The sequence below is a fragment of the Mustela putorius genome, unplaced genomic scaffold, assembly GCF_011764305.1.
Source record: "Mustela putorius furo isolate JIRA1106 unplaced genomic scaffold, ASM1176430v1.1 tig00003854_pilon_pilon_pilon, whole genome shotgun sequence".
NCBI classification, from domain to species: Eukaryota; Metazoa; Chordata; class Mammalia; order Carnivora; family Mustelidae; genus Mustela; species Mustela putorius.
In genome coordinates this window covers 7421612-7435787 of record NW_025422006.1, presented here as the reverse complement: position 1 = coordinate 7435787, position 14176 = coordinate 7421612, and the positions used below count along the sequence as shown (strand labels likewise).

The window sequence follows — 14176 nt, the reverse complement described above, 5'->3', positions numbered from 1 at the left end:
ATATCTGATACATGTTTTGCAAATACTTTCTCTCTTTCTGTAGGTTGTCTTTTCATTTTGCTAATTGTTTCTTTTGCTGTGCTGAATCAGTCAAGTTTGATGTAGCCCTATTTGTTGATTTTTTTTGGTATTTGTGCTATTGGTGTTCAGTCTAAAAAAATCATTGCCAAGACCAATGTTGAGGAGCTTTGTCCTTGTGTTTTATTTTGGGAGTTTTACAGTATTTGAGTTGACTTTTCTTGATTAAGATAAAAATTAGTTTGTTTATTTTAGATTTTATTTATTTATTTATTTGACAGAGACACAGCCGGAGAGGGAACACAAGCAGGGGTAGTAGGAGAGGGAGAAGTAGGCTTCCTGCTTCAGGAGCCCGATGCAGGACTTGATCCCAGGACTCTGGCATCATGACCGGAGCTAAAGGCAGACACTTAATGACTGAGCCATCCAGGTGCCCCAAGATTAAAGTTAATTTTATTCTTCTACATGTTAGTATACAGTTTCTCCATCTTGGGCTCCCTTGTCAAATATTAGTTGACCATATATGCATGAATTTATTTCTGGACTCTTGATTCTGTTCCATTGGTCTCTGTGTCTGTTTTTACATCTGTTCCAGACCGTCTGGAATCAGGAAGTATGATTTTGTTCTTTGTTTTTCTTTCTCAGGATTTGTTCTTCTCCAGCTTTGTTCTTCTTTCTCAGTATTGCTTTGGCTATTTGGGGTCTTTTGTAATCCCACCGAATTGTAGGACTGTGTTTTCTACTTTTAAAAAGTTTCATCGGAGTCTTGATAGGGGTGCATTGCATTATGGGTGACTTTCATAGGTTGGATATTTTAACCTTTTTTTTTTTTTTTTCCCATCCATGAGTAAGGTGTAATTTCCATATGCTTGTGTCCTTGATTTCTTTTCTTCTTTTTTTGGAGGTAGTTTTTTATTTTGTGGTTTTTTTTTTGTTTGTTTGTTTGTTTTTAGATTTTATTTATTTGTCAGAGAGGGAGAGCACAGGCACAGGGGAGGGGCACAGGGAGAGGGAGAAGCAGACCCCCCTGAGCAGGAAGCCAGCGCGGAACTCGATCCCAGGACCCCGAGATCATGACCTGAGCCGAAGGCAGACACTTAACCGACGGAGCCACCCAGGCACCCCATTTTGAGTTTATTTTTGTGTATGGCGTGAGAAAATGGTCCAGTTTTACTCTTTTGGATGAGCTGTCCAGTTTTCCCAGCATCATTTGTTGAAGAAACCATTTTTTCTCATTGCCTGTTTTTCCTCCTCTGTTGTAGATTAGTTGGCCATATAAGGGTGTTTCTGGGCTCTCTATGCTGTTGGATTAATCTATGGGTTTAGTTTTTGTACCAGTTTTGTTTTGAGGATAATAGCATGGTGGTATAGCTTGCAATTGGGGAATGTGATGCCTCTAGCCCTGCTCTTCATTTTCAGGATAGCTTTGGCCATTAGGGGGTCTCATGGGGTTCCAAACAGATGTTAGTATTATTTGTTCTTGTTCTGTGAAAAATGCTATTGATATTTTGATAAGATTTCTTTGACTCTTTAGGTTGCTTTGTGTAGTATGGGCGTGCTCAATCCACGAGCATGGCTTATCTGCCCATTTCATGTCCTCTTCACTTCTCTCATCAATGTCTTCCAGTTTCGGAGTAAAGCCTTTCACCTCCTTGGTTAAATTTATTCTTGGGTACTTTATTCTATTTGATGCAATTATAAATAGGATTGTTTTCTCAATTTCTCTTGCTGTTATTGTATAGAAATGCAGCAGATTCCTGTAAGTTAATTTTGTGCCCTGCAAATATACCGAATTTATCAGTTCTAGTAGTTTCTTGGTAGAGTCTTTAGGGTTTTCTAAATATAATACTGTATCATCTGCAAATAGTGGTAGATACACTACTTCTTTATTGATTTAATAAATTTCTTTATTTCTTGTCTGATAGCTGTGGGTTGGATTTCCAGTACTATGTTAAACAAAATTGGCGAGAGTGCACTTTCTCATCTTGCTCCTGACTGTAGAGGGAAAGCTCAACCTTTTAGTGTTGAGTACGTTTAACTGGGATTAGTCCTATAAGATCCTCATTATATTGAGGTGTGTTTATACTCACTTTGTTGAGAGCTTTTATTATGATGGATGTTTAATTTGTCAAAACATTTTTCCTGCATTTATCAAGATGACCGTGTGATTTATTTTAAAGATTTAAAAAATTTATTTATTTGACAGAGATCACAAGTAGGCAGAGAGGCAGGCAGAGAGAGAGGAGGAAGCAGCTCCCTGCTGAGCAGACAGCTGGAAGCGCGGTTTGATCCCCAGGACCCTGGGATCATGACCTGAGCCAAGGGCAGAGGCTTTAAAAACCCACTGAGCCACCCAGACTCTGACTGTATGATTTTTATCCTTCATTTTGTTAATGTAATGTGTCATACTGATCAGTATGCAGATAGTGAACAATTCTTGCATCTCTGGAATAAATCCCATTTGTTTGCTGTGAATGATCCTTTCGCTGAAAAATTGCTAGTATCATTGAGAATTTTTGTATCTGTTCATTAGGGATATTGAGGTGTAATTTCCTCTTTTATAATGTGTCTCGTTTTGACATTGGTGTCATGCTGGCTTTGTAGATTGAATTTGGAAGAGTTCCTTTCTCAATTTTTTGAAAGAGTTTGAGAAGACTAGATATGAACGATTCTCTAAATATTTGGTAGAATTCACCTGAGAAGCCATCTGATTTTGGACTTTGTTTAGGAGTTTTTTGATTGCTGATTGAATTTCCTTACTGGTAATTGGTCTGTTCAGATTTTCTTTTTCCTCCTGTTTCAGTCTTGGAAGAGCATATGTTTCTAGGAATTTAGCAGTTTCCAGGTTGTCCAGTTTGTTGGCATGTAATTTTTTGTAGTAGTTTCTTAGAATCCTTTGTGTTTCTGTAGTGCGATTGTAACTTCTTTAATTTCTGATTTTATTTTAATTTTTAAAAAAGATTTTTTATTTTAATTTTTTAATTAAAATTTTAATTTAATTTTAAAAAAGGGGGAGCCAGATGTGGGACTCAATCCCAGAACTCTGGGATTGTGACCTGAGCCACCTAAGTACCCCTACACACGAATTCTTAATTAAGAGTGGATGTTGAATTCTGTGAACTGCTTTTTAGTTTCTTGCCTCAGGGTGGACTGAGGAGTGTCTGAGTGTCTTCATATGGGTTGTTTCTTAAGTAATTTTATTTAAAATAATCAGTATGCGAACGTGGCACATTTTGGTGCCAACCGCTCTTGACCCCAACATTTTCCTCTTAGAACTGTTTTTGTTGTGTCCCAAAGATTTTGAAATGTCATTTCCATTTTCATTCATATCGAAGTATTTTTTTAATTTCCTCCGTGATTTCTTCGTTGACATCCTATATTGTTCAGTGACCCATTGTTTAACCTCCATGAAGAGATGCTTGATGAGATTTCAATCTTGAACTTATTGAGACTTGTTTTATGGCCCCAGGTGATTTATTCTCGAGATCGTTCTCCGTGTGCTTGAATGTGTATTGTGCTTCCTTTAGATGAAATGTTCTGTGTATATCTGTTAAGTCCCTCTAGTCTCCTGGGTTATTTGAAGCCACTGTTTCTTTATTGGTTTTCTGTCGGAATGATCTATCCATTCCGGATAATGTAAGCGGAGTGTTCCCTTCTCTTCTTGTGTTACTGTTATTTTCTCCCTTTATGTCTATTAACATTTGCTTTATATATTTCAGTGCTGCTATGTTGGCTACATAGGTATTGAAAATCATGAAATTCTCTTGTTGGATTGATCCCTTTATCGTTGTGTAATGCTCTTTTTTTAATGGAAGTACGTTGATACAGTATCCTATTAGTTTCAACCGTATAGCATGGTGACTCAGCACTTCCATATGTTATGCTGTGCGTGCCTACCACAAGTGTGGCTCCCGTCTGTCACCATACAATGCTATCACCAGATCGCTGACTTTATTCCCTATGCTGTACCCTTTATCCCCTGGACTTTATCATCTCATAATGGGGAGCCTGTCTCTCCCAATCTTCTGTACCCATTGTGCTCATCCCCCCCATACCTCTTCCTCTCTGGCAACCATCAATTTGCTCTCTGTATTTATGGGTCTGGTTTTGCTTTTTGTTTACTCCTTTTTTTGTGTTTTAAATTCTACATTATAACTGAAATCATACAGCATTTGTTTTTTCTATCTGACTTAGCATCAACTTTGACATTTTAATTTTTATGTGCTTTGGTGTGGACCTCCTTAGATTCCTCTTGTTTGGAATTCTTTGTGATTCCTGATATTGGATGTCTGTTTCCTTCTAAGGGTTAGGGAAGTTGTCAGTAATTATTTCTTCCAATAAGTTTTCTGCCCCTTTTGCTCCCTCTTGTCCTTCTGGGACTTCTGTAATGAGAGGTTCATCTGCTTATTGGTGTCCAGCAGATCCCTCAGCCTATTCTGACTTTTTAAAATTCTTTTTTCTTCTTGCTGTTCACCTTGGGTGCTTTCCAGACTGTGCTCCAGACGTTGGTCTGTTCTTCTGCATCTGCTAATCTAGTGATTTCCTTTAGTGTATTTTTCATTTTAGTTACTGTATTCTTCAACTCCGATTGGTTCTTTCTTACAGTTTCTACCTTTTTTGAAGTTCTCACTGAGTTCTTCAACTCTTTTCTCCAGTCCGATGAATATCGTAATGATCATACTTCAAAATCTTGACTAGGGGCCCCTGGGTGGCTCAGTTGGTTACACATCTGTCTTTGGCTCAGGTCATGTTCCTAGGGTCCTGGGATGGAGCCCCATGTCAGGCTCTCTGCTCAGTGGGGAGTCTGCTTCTCCCTCTGCCTTGGCTACTCCCCTTGCTTGTGTTCTATCTCTCTGTCAAATAAAATAAAATAAAATAAAATAAAAAAGACTTCATTAGGCATATTGCTTATTTCTGTTCCATTTAGTTCTTTTTCTGAGGTTTTTGTCTTGTTCTTTATTTTGGAGCATACCGCTCTATCTCCCCATTTTGCTTGACTTTCTGTATTTGTTTCTAGGAGTTAGGTGGAACTGCTCCTTCTCCTAAACTTGTTATTTATTTATTTATTTTTGAAGGATTTTATTTCTCTATTTGAGGGAGAGAGTGTGTGTGTGTACAAGTAGGAGACAGGAGGCAAAGAGGGAGGGAGAAGCAGGTTCCCCGCTGAGCAGGGAGCCCAACCTGGGGCTAGAACCCAGAACACTGGGATCATGACCTGAGCTGAAGGCAGAGGCTTAACCAGCTGAGCCACCCAGGCGCCCCTCCTTCTCCTTAACTTGAATGGTCTTGTGTATGGTCCTCCCCTGTGTAGACTGTGCCTGGTGACTTTGGCTGGCTGGCAGCTGCTGGGGCTGCCCTGGTGGGATGGCAGAGCTGAAGTGGGTGTGGACTGGGGTGGTCCTAAGGCTCTCCATGCAGAGGATGCCCTGGTCAAACACCTGAAGTTTGTGCAAGCCGGCGGGACCTAGGCCTCTCTGCATGGAGGGAGCCCCGGCAGGACAGCTGAAGCTGAAGTGGGTGCAAACTATGAAATGCACTTTTTTGGGTCTCTTGTTACAATTTTGTTTTTAAGTTTACTTGGTCTGATGAAAGTTCTGCTACTGAAGTTTTTCTTCATTTCCATTTGCATGGAATACCTTCCTGTCCCTTCACTTTGAGTCACTATGAGCATTTAGGTCTGAAGAGCAGGTCTTGCAGATAGCGTATAGGTGGCCCTCGTTTTTTATCCCTTTAGTCACTCTACTACCTCTGATTGGAATATTTAGTCCATTCACATTTAAAGTAATATTGATAGGTATATACATACATATTGCCATTCTGTTCATTGTTTTCTGGTAGTTTTGTTGTTCTTCTCTGTTCCTTTCTTGTTCTCTTCCCTTGTGATTTGATGTCTTTCTTCTTTTTTAAGTAAGCTCTGTGCTCGAATTCACAGCCCCAGGACTGAGAGTTGCATGCTCTGTCGACTGAGCCAGCCAGGCGCTCCTGATGTCTTTCTTCTTGAGTGTTTCACTTGGATTCCTTTGTCTTTATTTTTTGATTTGTGGTTACTATTGTCATAAAAAACAGACTAGGTATATCATAGTCTATTTTATTTTTATTTTTTACAATTTTATTTATTTATTTGACAGAGACCTTAAGTAGGCAGAGAGGCAGGCAGAGAGAGAATGAGAGGAGGAAGCAGGCTCCCTGCTGAGCAGAGAGCCCGATGCGGGGCTCGATCCCAGGACCCTGAGATCATGACCTGAGCCAAAGGCAGCAGCTTAACCCACTGAGCCACCCAGGCGCCCCTATATATAGTGCTTTTAGGGGTGCCTGCCTGGCTCAGTCTGAAGAGCATCTGACTTTGGATCTCAGCGTCATGAGTTCAAGACACCACACTGGATATAAACATTACTTAAATAAACTTTTAAAAATGTGTGTGTGTATATATATATATAGTGTGTATATATATAAAAAATATATGTGTATATATAATATATAAAAATATATATATATAAATTATATATACCATATGTTTTATTATATACAAATTAAATCATATCAAATTATATAATATATTAATAATACAATACATTATTAATACATATTATATTAATAATCTATGAATATATATAAATATAAATATATATAAATATATATATATTTTTGCCTAGTTCTTTTTTTTAACTTCTTTTCAGCTTAACAGTATTCATTATTTTTGCACCACACCCAGTGCTCCATGCAATCCGTTCCCTCTCCAATACCCACCACCTGGCTCCCCGAACCTCCCACTCCCTGCCCCTTCAAAACCCTCAGATTGTTTTTCAGAGCCCATAGTCTCTCATGGTTCACCTCCCCTTCCAATCTCCCTCAACTCCCTTCTCCTCTCCTACTCCCCTTGTCCTCCATGCTATTTGTTATGCTCCACAAATAAGTGAAACCATATGATAATTGACTCTCTCTGCTTGACTTATTTCACTCAGCATAATCTCCTGTTGCTACATGTTGCTACAAAAGTTGGGTATTCACCCTTTCTGATGGAGGCATAATACTCCATAGTGTATATGGACCACATCTTCCTTATCCATTTGTCCGTTGAAGGGCATCTTGGTTTTTTCCACAGTTTGGCTACCGTGGCCATTGCTGCTATAAACATTGGGCTACAGTTGGCCCTTCTTTTCACTACATCTGTATATTTGGGGTGGGGGTGAATACCCAGTAGTGCAATGGCAGGGTCATAGGGAAGCTCTATTTTTAATTTCTTGAGGAATCTCCACACTGTTCTCCAAAGTGGTGCACCAACTTGCATTCCCGCCAGCAGTGTAAGAGGGTTCCCCTTTCTCCACATCCTCTCCAACACATGTTTCCTATCTTGCTAATTTTGGCCATTCTAACTGGTGTAAGGTGGTATCTCAATGTGGTTTTAATTTGAATCTCCCTGATGGCTAGTGATGATGAATGTTTTTTCATGTGTCTGATAGCCATTTTTTGTCTTCATTGGAGAAGTGTCTGTTCATATCTTCTGCCCATTTTTTAATATGATTGTCTGTTTTGAAGCACTATATTTTTATTCTTGTCTTCCACATTTTATTTATTTGGCAGCATATATATATATATATATATATATATGCTTTTAAGATTCTATATCTTACATGTTTGCTGCTTTGATTATTTTATTTTATTTTTAATGATTTTATTTATTTGACAGAGAGAGACACAGTGAGAGAAGGATCACAAGCAGGGACAGCGGGAGAGGGAGAAGCAGGCTTCCCACTGAGCAGGGCGCCCAATGTGGGGCTCGATCCCAGGACCCTGGGATCATGACCTGAGCCAAAGGCAGGTGCTTAATGACTAAGCCACCCAGGCACCCCTGCTTTAATTATTTTGTGTCTTGGTGTGGACCTCTTTGGATTTATCTTTGGGGCTCCCTGTGATTTCTCCATCTCGATGTCTGTTTCTGTTAGAAAAGTTTTCAGCCATTATTTCTTTAAGTAAATTTTCTGCCCCTTTGTTCTCTCTTCTCCTTCTGGGAACCCCAAAATGCAAATGTTAGTATTTTTGATATTGTCCCAGAGGTCCTTTAACCTTCCCCCCTTTAAAATGTTTTTCTTTCTTTTTGCTATTCAGTTTAGATGATTTCCACTATTACCTTCCATACCCCCAATCTGTTCTTTTGTACCTTCTAATCTGCCATTGATATAATTTAGTGTATTTTTCATTTCAATTACTGTATTCTTCAGCTTTTGTTCTTAAAAAAATTTTTTGGGGGGGGCACCTCAGTGGCTCAGTCAGTCAAGTGTCTGACTCTTGATCTCGGCTCAGGTCTCAATTTCAGGGTTGTGAGTTGAAGCCCCATGTTGACCTCCACGCTGGGTGTGAAGCCTACTTTAAAAATTTTGGTGGGGGCGGGAGGAGTATAGTTGTTATTCAGTGTTAAATTAGTTTTAGCTGCACTACATAACAATTTGATAATTCTATACATTATGTAATTCTTACTAAAGTAAGTGGAGTTGATTGGTCTTACTAATGATTTTTATATTCTCTAATTTTAGACTTTTATTTATTTAAGATTTTAAAATGTTTAAGTAATTTCTGTACCCAATGTGGGACTTGAACTTTGAACTCTGAGATCCAGAGTTGTATGCTCTATGGACTGAGCCAGCCAGGCACCCCTGTTAATTTTATTTATTTTTTTAAAAGATTTTATTTATTTATTTGACAGATCACAAGTAGGCAGAGAGGCAGGCAGAGAGAGAGGAGGAAGCAGGCTCCCTGCGGAGCAGAGAGCCCGATGTGGGGCTCAATCCCAAAACCCTGGGATCATGACCTGAGCCGAAGGCAGAGGTTTTAATCCACTGAGCCACCCAGGCACCCCACCCTTGTTAATTTTAAAAATACTTTCTTTTTGTGGAACTCAGTTCATTCACTTTTCTCCAAGTTTGGTGAATATTTTAATGATCATTACCTTGAAATTTTTATCAGGTGTATTTCTTATCACCATTTTGAATAGTTCTTTTTCTGGGTTTGTCTTATGCTTTCGTTTGGAACACATTGCACTGTCTATTTTGTATGACTATGTGTTACTTTCCACTCTACATTTTACTCAGGTAGCTCTGTCGTCTGGTCTTGAAGATAGTGACCTTATGGAGAAAGTGTGCTGTGGGGTCCACATCACAACCCCTCGGGTCACTTGAACAGGCACTGCAGGGCTGTCCTCTGTGGGTGGTGCGTACACCCTCCTTTTGAGACCGGGCTGTGTCTGCTGTGAGCGTACTGGGGAGTGCAGTTCGCCCTGGGTGCAGCTGTCCAAGACGCCCATTCATGACTGTTGTGGGCATTAGGTGGCAGGCCTGTCCCCAGGGAAGGAGTCACATTGGAGGGTTGCCAGTCTGGCTGAGGCTTCCCACCATGTATGCCAGAGTGCGGACTGCTTTGGAGGGGGCGCCTTCATGGGTAGGTGCATTGGGTGGGGCAGGAAACACCCGGGCAGAGCAAGGGTGCTAGAAAGGTAGATGGAGAGTGTTAGAACTTTGACACCAGTGTCAAGCCAGCTTGGCTAAAGGCGGGCAAGAAAGATGACCCCTGGCAGCACTTCCACATCCAGAGAAAGTTCCTGTAGATTCCTGCCCCTCCAACACATGCCCCAAATTAGTCAATACATTTCCTACATGGATGGCCCAGATGCTTTGGGAACTGCTGCCTCTGCACTGTGTGCTGTCCCTTTAGGAGCGTGGGCCCGCTTTCCTATAGCTTTTCAGCTCTCCCAGACGTAAGCTCTGCTGATTTTCAAAGCTAGATGTTATGGGGGGTTTACGTCCCCCATGTGGGTCCTCACAGTGGGAGATGGGCTTGAATCCCTCTTTCCTTGGGGAGGACCTCTGGGCCTATGATACCCTTCCTGCTTGTGGGTTGCCTTAATGACTGAGAAACCCAGGCGCCCCTTCATATCTCTTTTCAATCAGGGATATTGACCTGTAGTTTACTTTTCTGGTATTGTGCTTATATGGCTTTGGTGCCAGAGTGATGCTGATCTTAAAAAAAAAAAAGTTGGGGGTACCTGGATGGCTCAGCGGGTTAAAGCCTCTGCCTTTGGCTCAGGTCATGATCCCAGGGTCCCGGGATCGAGCCCTAAATTGGGCTCTCTGCTCAGCAGGGAGCCTGCTTCCTCCTCACTCTCTCTCTGCCTGCTTCTCTGTCTACTTGTGATCTCTGTCTGTCAAATAAATAAATAAAATCTTTAATAAAAAAAAAGTTTGGAAGTGTTCCCTTCTTTCTAATTTTTTTGGGGGAAGAATTGGAGGAGTTTTGGCATTATTCCTGTAAATGATTGGTAAAATTCACTAGCGAATCCATCTGGTCCTGGGTACTTCTTTGGAAGATTTTTTAAAAATGTATTTTATTATTATTATTTTTTAAACTATTTTCATTAACATATAATGTATTATTTGCTCAGGGATACAGATCTGTGGATCATCAGGCTTACACATTTCACAGCACTCATCATAGCACATACCCTCCCCAGTGTTTGTAACCCTAAAATTTATTTTTTTCATTTAAATTCAGTTAGCCAAAAATCTTTGGGAGATTTTTGATTAATGGTTGACTCTCCTTACTAGTGTTTTGTTTGTTTAGCTTTTCTATTTCTTCTGGATTCCTTTTTGGTATGTTATATATTCTAGGGTTTTCTCTATTTCTTACAGATTTTCCATTTTGGTATATAGTTGTTCATAGTAGTTTATTATAATAATTTATACTCCTGTATTAACAATTATGAGGTCTCATTTTTCTTTATGATTTTGTTTTGTTCATTGTGGTTTCCTTTTTTCCTTGGTTAGTCTAGCTAAAAGTGTAATTTTATCCCTTCAAAGGACCAACTTGTAGTTGTTAATTTTTTCTATTTTTTTTTTCTGTATTTGACTTATTTCTGCTCTAATCTGCATTACTTCTTTCTTCAACTGTGGGGTTAGTTTTTTTCTAAGTCCTTAAGATATAAAGTTAGGTGGTTTGAGATCTTTGTTTCTTTATGCTGGTGTTTATGGCTATAAATGTCTCTTTCTGAACTGCTTTTAAAAAAATTTTAGTTGGCATAGTTTCAGGCACACAACACAGGGATTCAACAGTTGCGTATATTAAACAGTGCTTACCACCACAGGTGTAGTTATCATAGATCACCAAGTAAAAGTATTTCAATTACAATATTAGTGACCATATTATGCTGTAATTTTCATCTCTGTGTCTTACTTTAGAACATGAAGTTCATACCCTTTACCTATTGGATTCATCCTCCACATTCTTGCCTCAAGTTATCGCCTGTTTTTTGTTTTTGTTTTTGTCTTGTTTTGTTTTTTGGTATTTGTCCAGTGTTTTTTTTTTTTTTTTTTTTGCTTGTTTTGTTTTAGATTCCACCTACAGGTGAAATCACAAGATGTTTTCCTCTGGCTTATTTCACTTAGCATAATACCCACTAGATCCGTCCATATTGTCGCAAATGACAACTTTCATTGTTTTTTTTTTTTTTTGTGGTTGAATAATGTGTCATTGTATTATTACCACGTTTTCTGTGTGTGCATTCATCTTTTTCTTTCTTCTTTTTTTTTTTTTTAAAGTAGGCTCTTTGCCCAAAATAGGGCCTGAACTCAGTCCCAAGACAGAGTTGCATGCTGTACTGACTGAGCCAGCCAGGGACCCCTGCATTCATTCATTGATTTAAAATACCGCTTTGGCAGCACATATACTACAGCCGGAATGATACACAGAAGATGAGCATAGCCCCTGCGCAGGGGTGACATCCACATTTGTGAAGCATTCCATAATTTTTATATATACGATGGAATATTACCCAGCCATCAGAAAAAGAAATCTTACATTGGCAACGAAGTGGATGGAACTAGACTAACCCAAATAGGTCAGAAAAAGGCAATTACCCTATGACTTCACTTACATGTGGAAATTAAGAAACAAAACAGGATCATAGGGGAAGGGAGGGGAAACTAAAGTAAAATAATATCAGAGAGGGAGACAAACCATGAGACTCTCAACTATAGGAAACGCACTGAGGATTGCTGGAGGGGAGGGGAGGGGGGATGGGATGACTGGGTGATGGGCACTGAGGGCACGTGATGTGAAGAGCACTGGGTGTTGAGTGCAGTTGATGAATCATTGACCTCTACTTCTGAAACTAGTGATATGCTGCATGTTGAGTAATTGAATTTTAATAAATAAATTTTAAAAAAGAAACTGGGATTATTAGTGTAAGGAAATATTAGTGTAAGAAAATATTAGTGTAAGAAAGTGTATTAAAATATTAGTGTAAGAAAATATTAGTGTAAAAGTGAGGTGTGAGCAGGGCAAAATGTAAGTGTAAAATGGGAGGATCTTGGGCACCTGGGTGGCTCAGTGGGTTAAGCTGCTGCCTTCGGCTCAGGTCATGATCTCAGGGTCCTGGGATCGAGCCCCGCATCGGGCTCTCTGCTCAGCAGGGAGCCTGCTTCCCCCTCTCTCTCTCTGCCTGCCTCTCTGTCTGCTTGTGATCTCTCTCTCTCTCTCTGTCAAATAAATAAATAAAAATCTTTAAAAAAAAAAAATAAAATGGGAGGATCTTTTCCCTTCAGCATTCAGAAGGCAAGCTATTCTTTCCATGCAGCTGATATTTATCAGCAAGTATTAGGGTTCTCTAGAGAAAGAGAAGCAATAGGATGGATATTGGTCTAGCTCTGTAGGATGGGTATCCATATATAGGTTGAGCTTATAAATTTATAGATTAGGATATATGGATTAGGACTTGTCTGCTCCCCTATCAGCGTGAAAAGACTTGGCTCACACAATAATAGAGGGTAGTAAGTCCCAAGAGGCGCTGTAGGCAAACTGGAAACCAGGAGAGTTGATTGTTGTAGTTCTCATCTGAAAACCAGCCGGCTTGAGACCCAAGAAGAGCTGTTTCAGTTGAAGTCCAAAGGCCAAAAAAAATTCAAATACAACTCAGGGAGGAGAAGTTTCCTCTTCCTTGGGGCAGGGGGGTGGGGTGGTGGATCAGCCTTGTCTTGCTGTTTGGGCTTTCAGCTGACTGGATGAGATCCACCAACATCTTGAAGGGCAATCTGCTTTACTCAGAAGCCATTTTAATGTCTATCATTCTAACCAGTTGTGTATATATTTTTTTAATTTTTAAAAAAAGATTGTGTTTATCTGACAGAGGTACAGCGAGAGAGGGAACACAAGAAGGTGCCGTGGGAGAGGGAGAAACAGACTCCCCACTGAGCAGGGAGCCCGATGTGGGGCTTCATCCCAGGACCCTGGGATCATGACCTGAGCCAAAGGCAGACACTTGATGACTGATCCACCCAGGTGCCCTGTTGTGTATCTTCTTTTTTTTTTTTTTTTTTTTTATTTTAAAAAAAGATTTTATTTATTCATTTGACAGAGATCACAAATAGGCAGAGAAGCAGGCAGAGAGAGAGAGAGGAGGAAGCAGGTTCCCTGCTGAGCAGAGAGCCCGATGCGGGGCTCGATCCCAGGGCCTGAGCCGAAGGCAGAGGGTTTAACCCACTGAGCCACCCAGGCGCCCTGTTGTGTATCTTTTAAAGACTTGATACAAGGGTACACATATCCCTCCCTCGAAATCTCTTTCAAAGCAGAAAAATAAAGGAGAGGAATGAAAGAAAAATATAAAAAAATATTGCTTCAATAAGCATAGGGATGTGTATATCTTTTTAAATTAGCGTTTTTGTTTTCTTTGGGTACATACCCATTAGTGGAATTGCTGGATCATAGTTTTTTTTTTTTTCCTTCACTCCCTCTCTCTCCTTTTCTTTTCCTCTTTCTTTCTTCCCTTCCTTCCTTCTTTCCTTGATTTTATTTATTTGAGCGAGAACATGAGCTGGCAGGGGAGGGCAGAAGCAGAGGGAGAAGCAGGCTTCCTTCTGAGCAGAGAGTCCTACGAAGGCCTTGATCCCAGGACCTCAGGATCGTGCATGAACAGAGCCAGAGGCAGACTCTACCAACTCAGGCCCCTCAGGCACCCTTTATATTTCTATGTTTAAATTTTTGAGAAAACTCTATGCTGTTTTGCTTAGTGGCTGCACCAGTTTGCATTCGCACCAACAATGTAAGAAGGCTCCCATTTCCTTATGTGGCCACTGACACTTACTGATTGTTTTCTGTCACGCTAGCCATCTGCACA

At 40.1% G+C, this 14176-nt stretch overlaps 1 long non-coding RNA gene and 1 other non-coding gene across 3 annotated transcripts in view; both read left to right on the top strand.

Moving 5' to 3' along the window:
- Positions 1–14176, top strand: part of LOC123387524 — a 97880-nt gene that overhangs the window by 38945 nt on the left and 44759 nt on the right. The gene's annotated exons all lie outside the window — the stretch shown is intronic.
- On the top strand, positions 11712–11814 carry LOC123387546. The gene has a single exon (XR_006601989.1). It is a non-coding gene; the product is annotated as a U6 spliceosomal RNA (small nuclear RNA).